The sequence below is a fragment of the Varanus komodoensis genome, unplaced genomic scaffold (genome assembly GCF_004798865.1).
Source record: "Varanus komodoensis strain SLA01 unplaced genomic scaffold, ASM479886v1 scaffold53, whole genome shotgun sequence".
In the NCBI taxonomy this organism is placed as follows: domain Eukaryota; kingdom Metazoa; phylum Chordata; class Lepidosauria; order Squamata; family Varanidae; genus Varanus; species Varanus komodoensis.
This window is the reverse complement of record NW_025336126.1, coordinates 2,886,929-2,909,038: the sequence shown is the minus strand read 5'-3', so window position 1 is coordinate 2,909,038 and position 22,110 is coordinate 2,886,929. Positions and strand designations below refer to the sequence as shown.

The 22,110-nt window shown below is 45.5% G+C and overlaps 1 protein-coding gene across 1 annotated transcript in view; it reads right to left on the bottom strand.

Annotated features, from left to right (window-relative positions):
- The window catches only part of PRKCG (protein kinase C gamma), a 106,685-nt gene that overhangs the window by 64,865 nt on the left and 19,710 nt on the right, over nt 1-22,110 (bottom strand). The window contains exon 2 of the mRNA XM_044447744.1: nt 6,994-7,146. The gene's annotated coding sequence lies outside the window, so the exon portion shown is untranslated. The remainder of the gene's footprint in view (nt 1-6,993; nt 7,147-22,110) is intronic.

The following is a 22,110-nucleotide window of genomic DNA, read 5'->3' as shown; positions in this document are numbered from 1 at the left end:
CGTACTGTTTAAAGGACCATCTGTCTCATTTGCAGTGTTCACACAGCATGGCAAGTCACCCTACATGGTTTCCATGGTTCGTATTTTTTACCATGGTGTACCTGACAATCAAGTGATTTTTCTGTTATCATGGTTACCATCCTCCCCACTCAGTCTTCCTGCTGTTACCACATATCCCATCAGCCACTGTGCCTGAAATTCCCAAGGTGCATTGCTCCTTGCCTCTGTTGCCTGCCTACTGCTCATTGGCCTGCACACACAGGTTGGACAGCCGAAATGGCTTCTTCAGTTGCACCTCTTTTCAGGGGACTCTGCGGTTTTTCCAGAACTGTGGAAACCATGATCCTGGGTTCAGACAAGACTGTAAGCCATATCCAGAGAAACCATAGAACAAACCATCATTTCTTATCATGGTTTCCAAAGACCAAACCTGCCATGGTGAAATATGACTGGGTTCAGACAACACGATGGACCAACAGTGCTAAAAAAAACCCCACAATGGTTTCTTGTGTTGTCTGAACCAAGCCAGTATGTACATACCCGTCAAAAGCTAGATTACCCCCTTCATATATTCAAAGCATCAGACCATTGCTTGGCAAAAGTTCTTTATTCTCCACTGTACACCCCACAGAATGAGTGTCTGAGCATGCGCACGGTGGTTCTCAGAAGCTAGTCCAGCAACTACTTCCAAGAACCCTCCTCCTGAGTAACCCTGGCTCACCCCTCTGGGAGGGCAGGCAAGGCTCTTACGCCACCCGTCTAGCTGGCCAGCCCTTCTCTCCCAGTGCCACATCAGGGAGCCACGAGGCATGCCAGGCTTGTCCAGCTCCTGAAGCTCGTGTCGCACACCCACTCCGAGCAGTTGCAGATCCTGGCTATTCTGAGTCCGCCTGGAGAGCGCCATCTTGAAATGAGCCCCTGCGCTTCTCCCATCTTGGTATCGGGAGACCTAGTTTCCCAGGGCCCACATCTGAAGAGTCCAAATCTTCCCGACCTTGAAGCTCACACCAAGCACAACCGCCTCTTCCATTCCTGACGCTGCCTAGCTATCAGGAACGGCAAGAGACGTCCTCCTGATGCTGCTTTTGCCTGCAGGCTCCATCCTTCTTCCACCTGGCTCCCCCAAGAGTTACAGCTGAACCCCACACCCTCCGGTTTCAGAAAAGGTGTGGAGATGCATCTTTTTATTACAGCATTTAAAACCATGCATTACGTTCTACATTACACTGTTATTGAGGCCCTTGATTGTTATTGTGTGCAACTTCTATTCTTTCAGATCTTTTAGATACGGCTTCGACGGCTTGTTGGCAAATTAGTCAAAATCTGATTGTCAGTTATGAAAAAGAATACAATATGTGGGAGCATTTACATGCGTGTGCAGAGGAGGCAAGATGCATGCACTTAACTTCTAGACGGGTGGATATTTGACAGGGAAATTAATGAAAAGGTAGTGGCTGCCACTGCCAAACAGGGACAGCTGCGGGCATTATTTTCTCTATTATTGTATTTCCATGTCAGCAAAAAGGCTGTACCAGCTGAATGCCTTTGTTTCCTGCAGCCATAAAGTTACAGGAGCAATGTCAGGGAAAGGTAGCAGCTGAGGAGCTGAGTCCAGGGTTTCAGGCAGTGTGGTTTCCCCCTTCCCCTATATTTTTAGGCAGTCATTTTGCAAGTTTCAATGACAAGTTTCAGGGAGAGAAGCTCAGTCAAGAATGATGGAGCCCAGGCAAGACTGAGCTTGCCCAAAATGTGGAAGTGAATCCCACACAGATGCACCATTCTAAGCTCTGCACAAGAAGCGCAGGATGCAAGTTAAAGCAAATATATATGGGAAACATTTGGCAGCCACCTTTCCCTTGCCAAGTGCTCCCCAACCACTTTCTGGCAGTTGCTAGGCAACACATTTCTTTTCCCCTGAAGCTTGACAGTGAGGGGGAAAGAGAGCAATAACGAGAAAATGGGGGAGACTCGAGCCAGGAAAGACCACTGATTAGCACTTTAAATTGGGCTTGGAAAACACGGGTAACCATTGCAGCCGGCATGAAATTATTATCACAAATAGCATTAAAGATTGAGTAAAAAGGCACGACTGTGCATCCTTCATGGCATTGTGTCTGCTTGTATTTGCCCCCCAAAGCTTCCCATGCTCAAGGTCAGCACCTTTCCTTCAAAGAGCTCGGGATGTGGCTTCCTCACAACTCCTAAGACAGGCAGATGTGATAGCAAATGCTCCATGCCTAGTGAACCTCATGGTGGGAGTGGCATTTAAACCTGAATGTTCATCCAACGCTCTAACCACTAGACCACACTGATTCTTTAGACAGCTTCCTGGACTCATGGTTGCAAGATTTTGTCTATATCCCTGTGGTTTTTTTTTTTTTCTTTAGCAAAACACTCTGACTAGGACTGGGCGGCTGGATAGAGCCCTCTTTAAATTTCCTCTAATGCATCACTCTGGAAAATTGTGACTTGACACAGCAACCCAGTGTTGCCCAGAGCTCTGCCTCCACACCAGACAAAGCTGCTAGGCCTTAGTAGAGGAGACGGCCAAGGGCCCTCTAAACCTGGGCTGGCCCTGGGCCTTGCTAACACATTTTTACTACCCTTAGAAAAGCAAGAGGCAATTACACAAACTGACTCCCCTCAGTGGTATCTCCAGGGTGGTGATGCCGGACTTCACAGGCACATGGTTCATTGCTGCTTACCAAAAAGTTAGTGTTACAAACCCATCTGCTTCAAAACCTAACTGAGGAGATGCCTGTACTGAACTATGCATGAAAACCCAACATGCAACTGCAGAATGGAGTTGGCTAGTTATCTTCTCACTTCACGAAAGAGGAAGAAAAACACAAATAACCATCATGTTCAAACATGCTTCTTGCAGTTCATAGCCTGGAAAGATACTTTAACCTGTGATCTTTAAAGCGTTTATATTTAATTGATAAAATTCAGCCAAAGGTACACAAAAGGGCTCAGTGCTGAGACAGAAAAGGTTATTCTTCCTGACCGTTGCCACTTTTTTAAAAAAGGGGATAAACTTGTACTTTTTTGATATGCAAAGGAATAACTGACTGCAGCCAGCAGAGGTCAAATACACAGAGCTTTATTCTGGGGAGAAAAAAAACATCCCTGACACTGTTTGTGTATACTGTGTGTGGCCATGTGTGTAATAAAAAGCGAAAGAGGTGAAGGCCACTGTTGACGAAAACGGGATGCTCATTTTCTCTTTGCTGCCAAGTGCCCAGGCACAGGGCCAGAGGACAGGTTCTGGTTGCCAAGTCAAATGCTGTCAAAAGCAACCTCCCCACAGCGCGGGCTTTCTCATCCTGGGGGTACCGTTTGAGAATACTTAGCACATCTTATGAGTCTCCATCCTCACCCTGGTCCATGTCGCCCGTAGTCATTAAAAGAGGATGAACAGCCTTGCGATTAACAGAGGCAGTATATCCATCTGTTTACCAGAGAGAGCCTTGCCTCTAGTTCCTGATAAATCAACGTTTGATTTTTTTTTCATCCCTAATTTTGCTTCTTTGGAGATGCTTTGTTAAAATATCGATAGTATGCAGTGTTCAGCTTGCTTCCCATGTCATGTATCTTCATGGTGTTGTTTTTAAAGCAGCAGTTCAGGTTCGGATCACAGCTCTTGAGGAGTGGATTCTACTCTTTCTCACTGCCTTTGCAGACCCCAGAAATCACACTTGCAACATGTTATTTCCAGCAAGTGCGAAGTAGAACAATGGATCCATCTTATCCCAAGTGCAAAAGTATGTAAATACCTAAGCACAAGCACCAAGGTATAGCATGCTCATTTATGTATACCCTCGGTTTTTGGTGATGCATTTGCATAAGGTTTGCATGCACTAATTTATATAAGGAGATGCAAACTGGAAAATAATAAATGTAATATAAGTAGGGAAGCAGTATTTCTCTCCACAATAAAGAAGACTGGGGCATAGAGCCAGTGTGTCTACTTGGCCTGATGTCCAGGCCCTGTTGATGGGCATCTGTAATATCATGGCACTCCTTTCTTAGGATTCTTTAACTCTTCACTAGATATGTTCTGGTCAGCCCTTCAAATAGAAGGTGTCTTCAAATACAGAACTGCCCTTCCAACAGATGACTATCCTCATATAAAATAGGCTATATGGCCTGTACTAAGGCATCACCCACCCTACTGTGGCAGCCAGGGTATGCCTTGGACCATTGATATTGGACTGTGTGTTTTCCACATACACTTGCTTAGAAAAGCAGACCTTTCTACAAATCTGCAAGCTAAACCAACACCATAAGCCTCCACCATAGCCCTGCATTTTACAGAAAGTTCTGCAAAGTACAGGCAGTCAAGATAAAAAGGTAGCAAGACACAAAGTCTTTGCTAAGCATTAAGGACATGGAACAGCAACACCTCAGCACTGGAAGAGTTGTTTGTATAATAATTACAATACCTTTAACTGCAAAGAGCCATCACCCCATTTGTGGTGCTTCCAGACGAGGCTTTTAATGTACAATTGCCCTGCCTCGTTCATGGACTGTTAAGTGGGCTCCAAGGTTTTCTTAGAGTTCCATTCATTTGTTTTCTTACTAGGAAAAAAACCCCTCTGAAGGGGAAATGTAAAACACTTGCATAATGCCTTTTGATTGCTAGCATTAGAAATGATCCACTGGATTTTAGGAGCCTGGGGTACTGCAAAATTACTTTAGTACCCTGCTCAAAAGCCATCAGCAGCATGTTACCGGGGTGGGGCTGAGACTGGCAAAGTAACATGAGAATGGGGGTGTTATGAGCATGTCTTCGGTGTCATCTGTGAAAGTTTGGCCGGCATGGGATGGAATTGGGACTGCTGAATTGCAACAGAAGTAGATACAACATTCTGCATTTAGGTAGAAACACTGGATGCACAAAGACAAAATGGGCGACATTTGTCTTGAAAACCATTCATGCAAAAAGGAATTAGGGGTTTTTTTTAGACCACAAGCAATTTGATGTGGCAATTTAAAAGGTCGTGTAATTCTAGGCTGTAGAGATTCTTCTACATCAGCAGAGGTATATTGCCCAGATCCATCTCATTTGCCTCAGACCTCACTTGGTCTTTGACTAAGGATATTGACTAAGAAGGTAACAAAGGCAGTTAGGGGCCTAATGACCAAGACCTATGAGAAAAGCCTGAAAGACCTGGGTATGTTTCACTCAGAGAAATGACAAGAAGCAACTTGAGAGCCGTCTTCAAATATTTGAAAGGCTGACAATACAGGAGGAGCAACTTTGCTTTCTGTTCCACAAGGCAGGACCTGAACCATCAGGTTTTAATTACAAAAAAAAAACGGGGGGGGGGGACTGCAGTGAACATTAGGAAGAGATTCCTGGTGGTACAAGTTGACTGTGGAACAAATGCCCTGAAAAGTGATGGTCTCTTATTTGTTAGAAGTTTTAAAACAGAAGCTGGGTGGTTGCTGATCAATGGTGCCGTGCTAGCGTATTTTCTACATAGGCAGGATTAGGTTTGTTTGTTTGTTCGTTTGTTTAGGAAGCTTCTATGCCGTCCCATTCACCAAAGCCTCGGGGCAGCTCACATCAATAAATAAATAATCACAATATAAAAACAATATAATTTGAGTCGACCTGGCCAAGGATATAAAATAAATAAATAATATTAACAATTAAATCAACAATTAAAATGATGTTTAAATAAAAAGGTCTTCACCTGGCACCGAAAAACGAATAACAACAGTGCCAGGCGGACCTCCCTGGGGAGCGCATTCCATCAGTTTGCTTCTGATGTCCCTTTCAGCTCTGTTTCCATGATTCCAGAGAATAACTGTTTCTAGCGGCATCCCTCCTTGTGATCCCCATAATGGACTTTTTGGCCTTGTACCTGCACCTATCTGCATGCAACCACCTAAGCTTAAGGAATGGTCCGCCGTTGCCACCTGCTTTTCATCTTTCACAGACGATCTTGTCATTCATCTCAGGAACTCTCTGCAGAACAGTTGAACTAGCAGTGTCCAGACAATGCATTAGCGAAACTAGAACAGAGGCATGCAACTAGAATCTTCTTGCAAAGCTGAACCCACTTTCCCTCTGCTCCTCTGGCCATCTGCAAATCAGTCAATGCCATCCAGACAACTGGGAGGCAGGAGAATTGCAGAAAGATGCCAGCGGTGCAAACAGAGAATATCTGGTGAACTGGCTACACACGGCAGGAGGAGTTCAACCAAGCATAACCCAAACTATATGCAGACCTAGAGTAACATCATTCCCAGCCCAAACCCTTCAATAAAATAAAGGTGCCGACTACAGCTTCCCAAAGGGGGCTCTGATCGGGCTTCAGTCCGTGCCATACCTGAGAGTCCCCATGCTGGACCAAACAAGTTATCTGGAGAATTTGCAAGATCAGTTCCTGCCTAATGAACAGCGATAGGATCATGCTTGCTCTCACCCCATCCTCTTACCATCTGCCTCTTGACATTTTTCCCACTTCACAGTTGGAATGTTCATGCTGCTTTCCGAACATGACACTCCCCACCACACACACACACAGCTGGATTCTTAGCCAAACAGGATGGGGTGAGATTCCCAGGCAGAAAGGCTTGGGGGCAGGGACTTGAGAGCATCAGCACTGATTAGTCTGATAGCAGTTGGAAGCTTCTGCATCAGCCCTCCAAATATGTTGACCAGAACTCCCATCAACCACAGCCAGCAAGCACGGGTTGCAGTCTAGCATGCCTGACAGCACCAGAGTGCGCCTCCTTGTTTCATATTATGAGGAAGAGCCGATTGTGGCCTTTGCCGGACAGAGATGACGACCGACGGAAGGCCTTCCAGTGGTTGTCCTTTCCGTTGCGTCCTTGAGTTTATTAATGATTTGCAAGCAGAGAGCAAAGGAACAGAATGTGAAGTCAATGGGGAGGGAGTGGGAAAGACGTGGCCGTCTTGCCCAAGAGCACACAACACCCTTCCCAAGTGGGTAGTTTTCCTGGAAAGACCAGTCTGACCTTGGCTGAGGGATCCCTGGATAAACAGCCACCTTCCACTCTGGCAGTAGTTATGCTCATCAATTGCATGAGGGGATAAGATGTCTTAGTCACCCATGACACACGGTGAGGCATTGTCCTTGCAGAGTCAGGAAAAATGCAAATCCCAGTTACCTGCAAGCATAGAAGCAATAAGGTTCAGTCAATTCTGAAAGGTCTTTCACTGGTGGCATGTAAGGTGCTGCTTAGCCTTTCCTGGGCCTGCGACACACGTGTAAAAACAGGTTTGTAAGTAGCCGCATCATCTGGTAAACACTAAGCATGTGCAGTCCTCAGTGGTCTGTTTGGGCCCCCCACCTGGGGCTTGTTTTTTTAACAAAGGGGGTTGTACTTCTGCAAACCTTGGGGCTTCCAGCACCTGCTGATTCCATCCTTCTTTGGGCAGATGTTGCTGTTTAGAGCAACAAAGGAGCTACACAGAGTGAATAAATTTTCTATCAGTAGACAGGAGAGGTGGCAACTGCAACTGAATGTTGCAGCGCAGAACCACCTAATGGGAGTGTTCCTAGTCAGGGTTCCAGTCAGTCCAGCCATGTCTCCTCCAAGTCACAGAGAGTGCTATTTTGAGCCCCCTTTTACTTCTGTTTTGAGCAGACACTCAACATTGCACGGCTAATGAATATGCTCAGTTCACACTGAGCTTTTGGTAAGGCTTCCTCTTGCATTTCTGACCTTGGAGAGGGGTATTTCTGCAAACCACAGGGGTCCTCAGAGTTCCTGCCTTCCCCCTCTTGCTTTTCAGTGCCCCCTTTATGGCTTCATTTCTGTCAGCACTCAGCTTCTGAGTTTACTATTCAAGGACATGAAGAGCCAGCCAAGTTCTGAGATGGTAGGTGGACAGAGCCACTTCGGATTGCAGATGGGAGACTATGTTCAAGGATTTTTAAAAAGATCTCTCCATACAGTAAGTATCAAGAAGACCAGTTAAGTGCAGCCCTATCCTTAACTGTCTTCATTTATTATTGCATGCACGACGCTGCCCTTGCCCTCATATGCTGACATGAAGGGAAACCCGCTCTGGCCCCTTCCAGCAACCAAAGGACCAAGGTCTGCTGAGCTGCCTGTGTACACGTACTCCAAAGCAGAGAGGTCCACCAACTCAGGTCAGCCGATATTGCTACGAGATTATGTCAAGAACTGATGCTTGAATTCGCTTGCCTTCCTCTTCTTCCCCTATTCCCTTTTCTTTTGCATTTTGTCTTTCAGCATGTGAGCTTGGAGGTAGGGACTGTACTGTTTTAAAAATTAGAAGCAAGAAATAAGAATTACACTAAGACGTCCAAAGGAGTTTCTCCCCCCTGCAGTCTAAAGTGGTACAGTCCAGAATGCTAGAACATCTCATTGCGCAGCGTGAACAGACAAGTCCAAAGCATGGAGCATGGACAAGAAAAATGCCCCCGGATATTTTACAGCCACCACAGCCATACTTGGCAGAAGTGTGAAAGTCTACAGAAGGTTTGCACACCACACCCCTTTGTGCAAAGGAAGCTGTAACTGGAACATGCATAGGTATTTTTCATACCACCAAGGGCCATTGTGGAATGGCGGCTGGACTGGGGACTGGGAGATCCAGGTTCTAGTCTCCTCTCTGCCCTACAGCTCACTTGGGGACTTTGGGCCAGTAATTTCCTCTCAGTCTAACCTACCTCACAGGGTTGATGTTGTGAGGATAAAATGGAGAGAAAGAGAACTGTGCAAGCTCCTTGGGTTCCCTGAACAAAGGAAGAAGGCCAGGATATAAATGCAGCATGGGAATTCATACATCTGCCGGCTCATGGCCAACATTATAGTTGGTGTGTAACAAGCACTGTCCTTTTCCTCGCCTTACATGCTTTTTAAAATATCTATTTCTTAGTTGCATTGATAGCCCAAAGGAGCATATATGATACTCTTTGTCTCTATTTCATCCTCACAACAGTCCTGCAAGGTAAATAAGACCAAGAGTCTGTGTCTGGCCCAAAGGCACCCAGTAAACTCTGTAGCTGAATCTGAGTCCACCCAGTCCTAGTCCAACACTAACCACTATACCATACCACTGAATGGTCCTTGTTCACCAAATGTCTGGGGATCAGTCATCTATATTCCCCTATACTCTCCAAAACCAGGAGAGCTGAGACCGCTTAGTGCTTGATTCCTGATGAAGCCACAAAACACAGCCCCCCAAGCCTGGCCAGCTTCTGGTTTCACACAACCATTCGGTGTGTGCTCTGGGCTGGTGGAAATCCACTTGACCATCAACCTGTGCAGGCTCTTTGCCTGTGACCAGCTGGTTGCGTGGAATCACTGGTTGGTGCAAAATTATACCCCTTTTTGTAATACCCCTAAGAACCACCCTAAAACCAGATTTGTAGCAGAAGCTAAATCTGCCTGGTGAATTTCAAAGACCAGCAGATGGTGCTACTGACACAAATTTCAAAATGATGGCTGGATACAAAGGTGTACATTCAGTGAGGGTGGAAAAAAGAGAGATCAAGGATAATGACTTTGCCCAGAAGGTTATTTTGGAAGGTAACTGTATTAGGAAGTTCCATCCATTTACAGGACAAAAAAGGACTTTGTATAACACCTGGTAACATAATATAAAATAGGATAGTATAGCAAGATTGGGGCACTACATTGAAGCCAAAGATGTATATATTGGGTGAACATGTGTGGGGGGGGTGTTGTTTGTTTTGTTTTTTTTAAGAATAGACATTATGTCCCATGTTCCAGAAAAAAAGTTAATAGTAAATGTTTGGAGGTGTATATAATTCCTTGCTTTTTCTCTTTTAAGCTCATCTTTCTGACTTTTGATTTTGATCAAGAACAAGTAGTTTTATCGAACATTTTAAGCAAAAGTATTTTCATCCCATAACACAATGTATCCTAGCAACAGGCATTGCAGAAACAGTGAATTACCTCAACCCAATCATACTGGATCTGTGCTCCTAATCAATGTGACGATGCTTTTGCAATCACTGGTATATGGTATGAAGTGGTTCATTATTTCCACTTCAGACTTTTTGATTTTTTTAAAGAAAGGCATGATAACCCCTGAATGCTATCCAGATAACACACGGCAAAAATGTGACTTCACCAAAGAAATCGGACTGTTGCACTAACTGCATAACTCTTTTCAATTCTAAAAGTAGTGGTCACAGGTTTTGCCTATGGATGCCTCACATAAATGAAAAATCTCTTAGGGTACAATCCTATCTGAGTTTAGAAAGAAAAAAGGAATTTTTGGATGCTCCAAGGCAAAGCTTATACTACAGTAATTGCCCTGCAGGGCAATACAAGCACTGCAATTGCCCTGTTTCACTGAAGGAATGTTATGGGGTGTGGGGTTCCAGATGATAAAGGTCCTACATTTCTAATTTTATCAAGTTTTCCATCACTTCTGTCCTTTTTCTCACTGAAAGAGAAAAGGTATAACTGCAGAATGCCTTTTGGTATTAGTCACAGGAGCTTTCCGTTGGAAGCTGCTTTATATCCAGGGGCTAGAACTTGGCCTAGTGATTGTGCCAGTGAGACAGACCCTCTAGGCTGGACCACTGGGTCTGAAGCAAGCTCCCTCCCACTTCCCAAAGCTCGCCCACCCCAAGGGAGAGGGGGCAGGGAAGCCACTGCTTCACCGCGCTTTGCTTCCCCACAAGGGAAAGGCAGTGGAGGAAGGGACTCAGCTGGGCGCAAGCTGAGTTCATCGCTTCCTCTCTAGTCTGCACATGGAGCAAGAGCAGGCCCTTGGCCAGCTTCACTCCTGGGTTTTCCCTATAAGAGCTGCAGCCAGTTCAGCCAGGGGCCAATGACATCGGGGGCAGGTGCTTCCCTCTGCGACATGAATAGATTCCCCCCCCCCAGATCTCCATTCTCTAGGGTGCAATGTAGCTGGACCTTAAAAGATTGCCAACTCAGCCTATGTGTTTAGGTGTCAGAATCCTGTTCAGGCAATGAAGGGAATAGCGATTTGATAGGAACTCTCTGCACTGGTTAGGCCTGGTATAAATACTAGGACAGTGGTGGCGAACCTATGGCATGCGTGCCACAATGGGCACGCAGAGCCCTCTCTGTCGGCACATGAGCCAAGTCGCCCAGCATCCTCCCAACAGCTGAGCATCGGATAACAGCGCACACAGGGGCCATGCGCATGCTCGGAAAGGAGTAGTGGTGCCAGGCGATAACGTCATGAGCCACGACTCATTAGCCACAACTCGTCCAAGCTTTTGCATGGCCAGTCAGTGCCCTGCCAGGGATATATTTACTTCAACTTGCTGTGAGTTTTACTACATTTGTTTTTAGTAACACAAGATTTTAGCTTCGAGTTTTCTTATGAAAAATTGAAATTTAATATCTAAGATTTAGCAAAGAGATGTTCTAATTAAGAGACTGAGATTCTTTTAATGCTGTGCTGTCCCCTTGGCATATTTGAATCTGCAGCATCATATATAGTTGTTTTTCTAAAATAAAACCTCAGTATTCAGGTTTTATTGCAGTGTTGGAACTTTGCGATAAATAAGTGGCTTTTGGGTTGCAGTTTGGGCACTCGGTCTCTAAAAGGTTCGCCATCACTGTCCTAGGAGGTGAACCCATCAAGGCTCAGAAACCAGCTCCAGCACCCGAGGGGGGCCTGCCAGCATGGATGTCTGTTCTGCCCACCACACACATGAGAGGTGGCTGAGGTTGGAAAGCTGTTATTGAAATCCCCCACAATGCTCTGGAGTGCCACTATGTTAGTGGCACTGCAGAGTGGCTTCCCAGCTTCTGCAGGACATACATTCTGGATATAGATCCAGGTACAGCTGCCTGCAGGATCTGCCTGGCATATTGTGTGCCTGAACATGTGCACATGATCACACCAGTATGTGCAGCTAGCCAGAAGTTTATAAAGGGGTTCTTCATGTAGGCACATACACGTTCTAATTCAATCTTAGAGCCTGCTCTATCCAGGCAGCAGAATTTGGTAGTAGCAGACTAAGGTGAACTCTATCCTCACAACAACAATAACCCTGTGAGATAGGCTAGGTTGAAAGTGAATCCAGGGAGCGCCATGGCTGAATGGGGATTAGAACCCAGATCTCTCCCCTTTCCAGTCCAACACCTAAACCACGAGACCACACTGCCATGAGCTGCATACCATTCAAATTGCAAGAGGTGGGTGAGCAAAGGGAAGGTTTCACTCCCAGCTATGCTGGTTTCTGTTGGCAAGATATGATATCGGACTAAAAGCTGAAGTGATAAAATCCATTCAACCACCCCAGGAGTTTACCATCTTGTGTCTACTGTGGTTTGTTGCTCCTGTTGACCTGACTTGGAACTGAAACATTTAATTTTCTAAAAAAGCATTGTTGTTTAATTGAACTGGTTTTAACATAGTGAATACAAAAACTCAGAAAAAACTCTCAATGACAAGCAAACGAGTCTGAATCAGCATTCAGTTCACAGTAGCTCCTTTTATCTAAAAGAATTTCATGCTTTATGCAGAATTTCATTCAAAAGTCAACCAGATATTACATACCGATCCTTGTAGCATTAACTCCAAAATTTGCTTTTCAAACAAAAAAAGCACTTCATGGAGAAGTAATCAATTCTGAAGAAACTGTGGTTGCTCTGAATTTCCCCAAACTGAATTTCCCCTGGTGTATTTCCATGGTGGTTGAGCAGGCCAAGTCGTGCACCCTTCCTACTCTATTTTCCTTCCCAAAGCTGCTTTTTCTGTTTAAAAGAGGGTAAATTTATCCATACCTGCAAGAATATTGTGGTGGATTTTGAACTGCAGGGACCCATCATGACAGTTCCTGACCACATGTCCCCAAGGAAAGTGGAAAATGTAAGCATTGTATTGATCCGCACCAAAAAACCAGTTCTAGGTTTCATCTCCATCTGGAGAGTCATTTTCTAAGGCAAGTGGGTTCACGAGGACCCCAAAATACCTTGCATTGCAAGAGCATTTCTCCCTGGCTACTGTGAAGATTGCAGCTGAGCTCAGACAGAACTGGGGGGCTGATGGGGGACCGAGGGAGAAGGTGCCGGTGTCCCTGCCAATAAGCAATCACGGCTGTAAGCCATGGTTTCGCTACACTGCTGCACTGCAGTCTAGAATGTTTGTGTTAGCTTGTGGACCAGGGACTGGGAAACTTTTTCAGGGAAAAGTCTAAGTAGGGATGCATTCCAGTGGTGGGGCACAGGCAGAGTAGGGCCGGGCCAAAATGTAATTCCGGCCTTCCAGCTACCTCTTGCCACTCAGAAAAAAGCACAGCACAATACTGTGTCTGTTTCTCCCAATTAAGTTTCCAATACCATCCAAAAATCCAAGCCAAAAACGAAACTCCAGCTGGCACAGCATGCCACCTCCCAAACACAACACAGATGCATCCAATCCATGGCTACATCCAAAATCCAAGAGCTCAAACTTGCCTCTTAGAAGAAGCAATGCATGATCCTGTGTGCGTAGACGCAGAAACCAATCCTTCGGCTTCAGAGTGCATCCAAAAAGCGGATGGTTAAGCATGCAATAATTTCCAGAGGGATAGCCAAGTTCGTCCTTCACACCAAAAATAACAAAGAATGTTGTGACACTTCAAAGACAAACACAATTATTATGGGCAGGGATGGGCAAATGTCACTGGACTACAGCTCCCATCTTTCCCTCTCCATCTGCTATTCTGACTAGGGCTGATGGGAATTGCAACCCAACTGCACCTGGAGGTCCACCTGTTGTCTCCAGATCTCCATTATGACTACAGTCCACTTTATCAAATGCACAAAATATTATTCTAAACTGATAGATGTGTGTATATACCTAAGAATGTAAGAAGAGCCCAAGAGCACCCTTCCGCCCATGTTCCCCAGTAGACTGCCACTGATACTGGAGGTAGCATATAGCCATCAGAAGCACCGGTGACTTTATCCTCCATGCATTTGTTCCAATCTCCTCCTTAAGCCCTCCAAATTGGTGGCCGTCACCACACCTTTGGAAGAGAATGCTAGAGTTTAACTTGTGCTATCTGTAGAAATACTTCCTTTGATCCAATCAGTTTTGGGAGATGACTCTAGGTTTGAGAATTATGAGGGGGAAATGCCTCTCCATCCACTTTCTGTACTCCATGCATAATTTTGCACATGTCTATCATGCCTCTTTCCTCACCTCTCTTCTAAGTTAAACAATCCCAGACGTTGTAACCTTTTCCGGTAGGAGGGTTTTTCCATCCACATTTGGTTATGTGGGTGGGGTTGAAAGCGTAAGCAGTGAGGCTGTTACACAGTGTTTGTTTGTATTTTTCCCTTCCTTCCTTCCTTCCTTCCTTCCAATTTCTAATTTAAGGTTGGCCTGACCAGTTCTGCAGCATTCCTGTGACTCCTTCACAGTCTACCAAGGTCTTTTACAAGGACATGGCAAGAATATTTACAGAGCTCCTAACAATTAGGGCATAACCGCTCTGTGCTAAGGCATCCTAATCCCAAAATGTCTGGTGTTGCCCAAGAATGCCTTGCAGGGTCAGACCAAAGTCCAGCCAGGCTAGCAAATTCTTTGCAATAATCCCTGATAACCCGCAGCCACCAGGTAGCTCAGCGGAAACGGGTTAGTGGGATTACGTGCAGTGCAGCTCCCCCCCACTGCTCTTCAGCGCAAGACAGACATCTGCCCCTCTTCAGTGAGTGCCTGCGCTCAGGCTAGCATTCCCCTCATAAACTGCTTCTTCTGTTCTGCAATCCATTAGCAGCCGTCTCAGAAATGACTTCTGAATGATTCATCCTAGAAAGGGAGGGAACCACCCTCTTAGCTCATGGCTAGACCATCCTCACCCCATCCCTCCAGCGACCAAGAAGCAATCCTCTTTATTAAGCAATATATTTACAGAACAAGACAGAAGCCTGGGAAGGAAGCAATATTTTTTGCAGGAAAAAAGAAGGATGGGAGAGGCTGAGACAGGCAGAGACAAGGACTGAATATGCCGCTATGCACGGGGTTTATTTCCTACTTAGCACATTTATGACTGCAGAGAGAGAAAGAGGGAAATAAATCCTGCATTTTCAGGACATTTAGCATCCATCTGTGTTCAAAAGGATACTTCAAATTTTAGCTCTCAGGCTTAAGGTGATCCAGCAAAGATCAGTCATCCAAAGCAGTTTTTCTCTTTTCACAGCTGGTTCCATCACCATCGTTAAGAGGACAGATAAATGAAGGAACAGAAACGTGATACTGCATACAGGACTGTGCCTTATTTGTATGCCATGTTAGCATCTGTATGCTAGCTGTGCCCAGAAAATCTCTTGTTTATTTATGTATTTGTTTGTTTGGGGAAGGCATAAGGATAGGGAATCAGTATGCCTAATAAATGGCAGCAAATCAATTATTAAATATGCTCATTTGGCCTAAGCTTGCTGGTATTTTTGCACTGACGATATTGAAACCTCAAATCTGAGGACACTATTATTGTCCCTTTCAGCAATAGCCTTTTGTCACAATTTACCTAAAATTCATTGTGTAAGAACATGGATCCAATGCACAGACCCTTATGGATCCCCCCTTTTTCTGGATCCAAGACATGGATCCTCACAGACGCTCATGATTTTTACAGAGAAATCCCCCAAATATAATTCAGTCATCTAACTCATCTGCCTCCACAGACTCTACTAAAAAAATCAGGAATCTGCCATCAACAATGTGGATCCAAGGCACAGATCCTCATGATTTAAATGTTTGTTCTTTCTTGGGCACCCAATGAAAAGTTATGCAGCTGAAACTTCTTGGCTGCAAAACCATCCTGCAGGTTCAATGAAACTTATGGGGCATAATCTCCAGAAATCTTTCAAAATTCACAATTCTGGAATAAAGAATTCCATAACTTCCCTCCTTGAATCTCCAACTGCTACACTTTCACCACTGGAAAGTTGTGCACATGGACCATCTTATCGCAAATCAGCTTGGGCAATGCAGCATATATGATGTGTGTCGTCACCTATTTGCTGGCATGCTGCAGATACGGGCTTGTTCCGTCACGGGTGTGGAACTGGCAGTTCCTTTACGGCTCATGTGAGCACACTCTCCTATTCCATGAACTTGAAACCAGCTATTGAAAATGGCACTATTGGTCCATCTCCATGGAGCTCTTCTAGATCTTTGCAGACCAACCCAGTAATCGGTAGAGCATGTGAAGCACCTCAAGAAGTCCATCTCTTCTTTGTAGTCATTCACAGTCAGAGAGGCATTGAAAGAAGAACTACTCTTGCTAGATGTCTATTTTTTCGGCCTCTGCAAACTAGTGGCATCTTCTTCAGTCTCCGACCGAGCCGTCAAGATCAGCAGTCTACTGGGGCAGTGGAAGAAACTGGCGATGGCGCCAGTGTTGTTGCTGATGACGTGTAATCATGATGGTTGTGATCAGAATGACATTAAGTATCAAGCTCTCAAATACTGTATATATATATAAAGTTGCTCTTAGTGTGCCAGAATACCATCATTCATACGGAGAAGTCTTGAAAGGACTGGAACCTCAGATCCTAGCCCCAGATGTTCTTTGATGCTTCCATGGATTTTCCCATTGTCCATTGCATGAAAATTCATTGGAAGACATTCCCAGTTGTTTCATTTCCTTGCACAGTCCTAATTTCTCTCTCACCCAGAAGGATGTGAAGTCCTTAACCACTTCATACATACTACTCAGGTTCTAATCACACCTAATTTCTAAGTTTCTTAAGTCTTCTTGTTGAACCAGCCCAGGCAAAAACAGATTGAAATTAATTTCAGGGACGTTCTGTGGACAATGGTGGTGAACCTATGGCATGCATGCCACAGTGGGCATGCAGAGCCCTCTCTGTTGGCACGTGAGCCAAGTCACCCAGCATCGCCCCAGCAGCCGAGCATCGGATAACAGCGCACACAGGGGCCATACACATGCTCAAAGGGCAGTAGTGGTGCCAGGCGATAACATCACAAGCCGCAACACAGTAGCTGCGACTCGTGTGAGCTATCTCATGACCAGTGAGTGCACTGCCAAGGATATATATATTTGTTTGGACTGGCTGTGAATTGTTTTTTCTAAACTAAAACCTCAGTTTTCAGGTTTTATTGTACTGTTGGCACTTTGCAATAAATAAGTGGGTTTTGGGTTGCAGTTTGGGCACTCGGTTTCTCAAAGGTCCACCATCACTGGGTTGGGGTTAGAAAAATGAGGTACCCCAGTATGATTTTGATGGCTGGAATGTGTTTCGAATGGGCAGAAATGTTGAACTGTGCAGAAAAAGCGACTCAAGGAAGGGTTTTTCAAAATCACTCTTTTTTTCAGTGGAATTTTCGCCCTATATTAGGGTTAGCAGTGTGCACCAGGGTAGGGTTAGGGTTAGAAAAAGGAGGTGTCCTGGCATGATTTTGATGGTGGGAATGTGTTTAGAATGGGCAGAAGTGTAGCGCTGTGCAGAAAAAGGTACTCAAGGAAGGCTTTTTTAAAATCCGCCTTTTCAGTGGAAACTTAGCCCTAAATTAGGGTTAGGGGTGTGCACCAGGGTAGGGTTAGGGTTAGAAAAAGGAGGTGTCCTGGAATGATTTTGATGGTTGGAATGTGTTTAGAATAGGCAGAAATGTTGAGCTGTGCAGAAAAAGGTACTCAAGGAAGGCCTTTTCAAAATTGCCCTCTTTTCAGTGAAAACTTAGTCCTATATTAGGGTTAGGAGTATGCAGCAGGGTAGGGTTAGGTTTAGAAAAAGGAGGTGTCCTGGCCTGATTTTGATGTTTGGAATGTGTTTCGAATGGGCAGAAATGATGAGCTGTGCGGAAGAAGCTACTCAAGGAAGGCTTTTTCAAAATCGCCCCTTTCAGTGCTATTTTACTCCATATTAGATTTAAGGAGTGCACCAGGGTAGGGGCAGGCCAGTGGTAGCGAATGTATGGCATGTGTGCCACAGCGGGCACACAGAGCCCTCTCTGACGGCATGTGAGCCATGTCACCCCAGCATCGCCCCAGTAGCCAAGCACTGGATAACAGCGCACACAGAGGCCATGCACATGCTCGGACAGGAGTAGGCAATGACATCATGAGCCGCGACTCATTAGCCACGACTCGTCTGAGCTTTCACATGGCCGGTCCATGCGCTGCCAAGGATATAAGGATATATATATATTTGCTTGGACTGGCTGTGAGTTGTTTTTTCTAAACTAAAATCTCTGTTTTCTGGTTTTATTGTAGTTGTGGCACTTTGCAATAAATAAGTGGGTTTTGGGTTGCAATTTGGGCACTCAGTCTCTAAAAGGTTCGCCATCACTGGTCTAGGATGCTGAGGAAAAAATGCCCTCAAAGCATGATTTAATCATACAGTAGATCTTCTTTCACAGATTTCACCATGCAAATCAGCGATTGGCCACTTGTTAGTGCTGCCACTGCACAATTACCTGGATTTGAGGCACAGATCCTCACTGATCCTCTGTATTTTGCAGGGAAAATTTCTCCAGACCGCTGAATCCCAGCTCTCATCTCCCGCCATGGGCTGAACCGCAAAAATCATGGGTATGCTGTTCTTTGGTGCTGCCATAGTTCAAAAACTTGGCTCCATGCACAGAACCTCCTGATTCCATACGATTCCTAAAGAGACACTGCAAACTGCAGTCAAATCCCAGAGCATATTTGCTGCCATGAATGAACCATAAACAGCACGGATCTGATCATTGCGGGTACCACCAGCCCACAATAACATGGATCCCCATGATTTTTGCAGGGAGATCCTCCAAACTACATTCATATGCATGCTGAAATATTACAGTTATGCATCTGTCACTCCCTGTTGCTTTCACAGCTTAAAAGAAAGGCTCTGAAGCAAGGGTCATCGTGATTTTATAGAGAAAATTCCCCCAAACTCATCATCACATCTGCAAAGTAATGGAATGCAACATAAAACCCACGGGTCTAGTCTCATTGCCCCTGCCGCAGAATTGAAAGCACAGATCCATATGGATCCTTTTGACTTACAAGGAAAATCTCCCAAATCATAGTCAACTCATAGCACATCTGTCCCCACAGACGGACACCCCCCTCCAAATTTATCAATCCTATAACTTACACTGGGGTGCAAAAATATGGATCAAAGGAATGATTTTTACAGGGGGATCCACATGAGATCATGGTGAAATCATAGATTATATGAGTGCCCATCTAATGAACCAAATTATGAATCTTCATAATTCTTTACTGTACTTCCTTATTCTTCTCCATTATGCCACGGTATTCAAGGCATGGATCCTCAGAACTTAGAAAGCATGGATTCTGTAGTTTCTTTTTTAAACACTGGAAGTTTTAGGAATGAGTGAGCATAAAGGTACACACTGTCCAATCTATTCAGAAAGAACAAGAGCTGTTAAACAATGCAGGCCTGTTTCATACGTGGGTTGTTTGTTATGACATGCAAACAAGGAAGTCCGGCAGGTTTCTTCCTGAACAAACCAGAGAAATAACCCCAAAACAAAGCATGGCTTATTTCTCTGGCTTCCTGGGGAAGCGATAAACCACAGTTTCTTATTTGCATGTCATGAGAAAGTACTAAAGATACAGAACATCCCTGGGTTGTTTAGATGCTCCCTCTCTGTATGTAGGGATAGTTAGAGAAATCCACAATGTATTCTGATTAATCTGAATTTCTATGATTCCAACCTGTGGATTCCACAGTGGTCCAGCTTTTCTCAAGCTGCATGGACTTGTGAACCAGTTTTTTCAATTTCTGGAACTGTAAGCCAATTTACTTGGCCAAAAAATAAAAATAAAAATGACAACATCCCATAAGCATGAATTTCCTGTTTAGTATAAAGCACAAACATGCACATTTTGGTCAAATCTGTGCAGTTTGGAAGGAATTCTGGGGGATTTTGCACATTTTTGGAAGTGCCAATTTATACAAGTGCAAATGAAAGAAATTAAAACAATCTGATTCTGTCAATGTGCAGATAATGAAACAAAAGGCACCTGACAAATTATTATTATTATAGAATTGCTAATTTTATTCTGTTTATTATTTTTCTGTGATCCACCCAGACAGCCCTTGAGCTGCAGGATGGCATGCACATGTAATAAACAAAATAAATAATAAATAAAATGCAGATGGCACAGGTTTAATAAAACACATATACAGAGGCATCCCCATATAATGCTAGGGAAATCATAAGTATTCATGCCTCAGGTTCATGTTTTTTGCATGAGAGCACCACAAATCAGGGATTCCATGATTCTTATAATGCAGCCCATGGACACAAACATGTTCTGTGATTTGCTGGTTATTTCTGTGACATCTGCGAGAAAAAAGGTCAGTGCCCCAAGTACATGTTTTTATTTGGTAGTGGCTGTGTGATGCGTGATTGTGTGCCGATTCCTACCGATTTATGTCTTTGCATCATACTTGATCTATACATGACTGGATCCATAATTTTAATACTTTGCTCTGTGTCCACGGATGTGCTCTGTGACATGATGGTGCATTTGTGGGGATATTCCATTTAAACCCACAAGGATCTACGATCCAATTCGCTTTGATAGTCGTTTGCTCGGTCTCCCCTTAAAAACCATAAGCAAGCAAGGACCAGGCTCCTGCTTTCTTCCCGCAACAAGGAAGGGCGGCATGCTCCGCTGCGCCTCCTCCTGAGGAGACCCAGTCCCGCGCTTGCCTCCCCCACCGCCCGAGCCGGGTCTCCCTAGAGGAGGCTCCCGCAAGAGGGGCGCGTCGGCGGGATCCCGCGGCGAGAAGGCGCGGCCAGCCGCGCCACCCAGTCCCGCGCCCGCGGGTGCCACTCCCGCGGGGCCGAGGGGCGAGCCGAGGGGGGCCTGGCTGGGCGGCCCGCAGCGGGCCCCGCGTGCCGCGCTGCCCCGCCTCGCACGCCTCCTCTCTGCCGAGGGGCGCCGGTGCCATCGCGAACCTGCCGGCCAGCGGGACAGGGGGGACTTTCTGCCCAAGGCTGCCAGGCCTCGGCCTTACGCGGCCGGCACTGGGCGACTGCTGCCCCCGCCCCGTGGGGCCGCGGTTTGGCTGAGCGTCAAAGGATGAGAGCGGAGAGCCGACTGCGATTGCGGCTCCCTCGCCCACACAGCCCACGCCCAGCTGAGCCCCAGCTCTGCCAGCTCTGCAGCCTTTTGGCTTGGAAGCAGTCCAGCATATCGCCCAAGTTCGGGCAGGAGTCCGAGCGATAAGCCGGGGGCTTTCCGAAACCTCAAGGCAAGCCCTGGCTACTTGGGCTGGTTCATAAGACACGCCTCCAGGAAGCACGGGGGTCCAGGCAGCAGACCAAGCCACCCCCCTCGTGGCTTCTATTATGGAAACCCACGCACTGCCATGTTCCATTTGTGCCCATCCCAAGTTTCCCCATGGCTTTTTTCACCTTTTTCTTACTACACACAAAAAGTCTGTTCAGCAGAGAAAGGGGGAATACTTGCAAACGACCAGCCCCAGGATTCCCTTCATCTGCAGCAGATGATTCACCAAGGTTTGGAGCTAGAAAACAGGTCATGTCCCTGGTCGATAGAATGGAGTGTATGCATTTTTCTTTCTTACATATAACAGAAAAGTGCATGTTAATAAAACTACCATCACAACCATCACAACTGTACCATCACAACCATGCATGTTAATAAAACTGTACCATTCTTACAAATAAAACTGAGCAAAGGTTATGATGTGATTAAAATTTGATAGTCTCCTCCTTAGGTTGTCAGTCTTGGACTTGGGACAGTCTATCAGACAAATCCATATCACAGGGTAAGGAGCCAAGCATAGCTCTGCCAGAAAAAAGGAAGTCAGAAATGGTCTGAGGCAAATCCGGGGTCAAGCACAGGTGATGGGTCAAAAGCAAGCAAAGTCCAAGGAGCAGAGTCTTAGCTGGAGTCGGGTCCGTCGTATGAGAGACCAGCCCAAAGCTGAAGCAAGGGCTACAAAGAACATAATGCTGCAGGGCACTGGAAACCGAAATAAACTGTTGTTGTCACAAGCAGGAGGTGCCAGTTTGTAGAGTGGAGCTTTCTGAGCTCCACCCAGGACTCAGCTGCAGCACACCAGAGGCTTCTGAAAGGACGGCTCTCCTTGCAAGGAGTCCTTACTCATGAAGGGCCTTCTTTTGCAGCTGGGCATCCC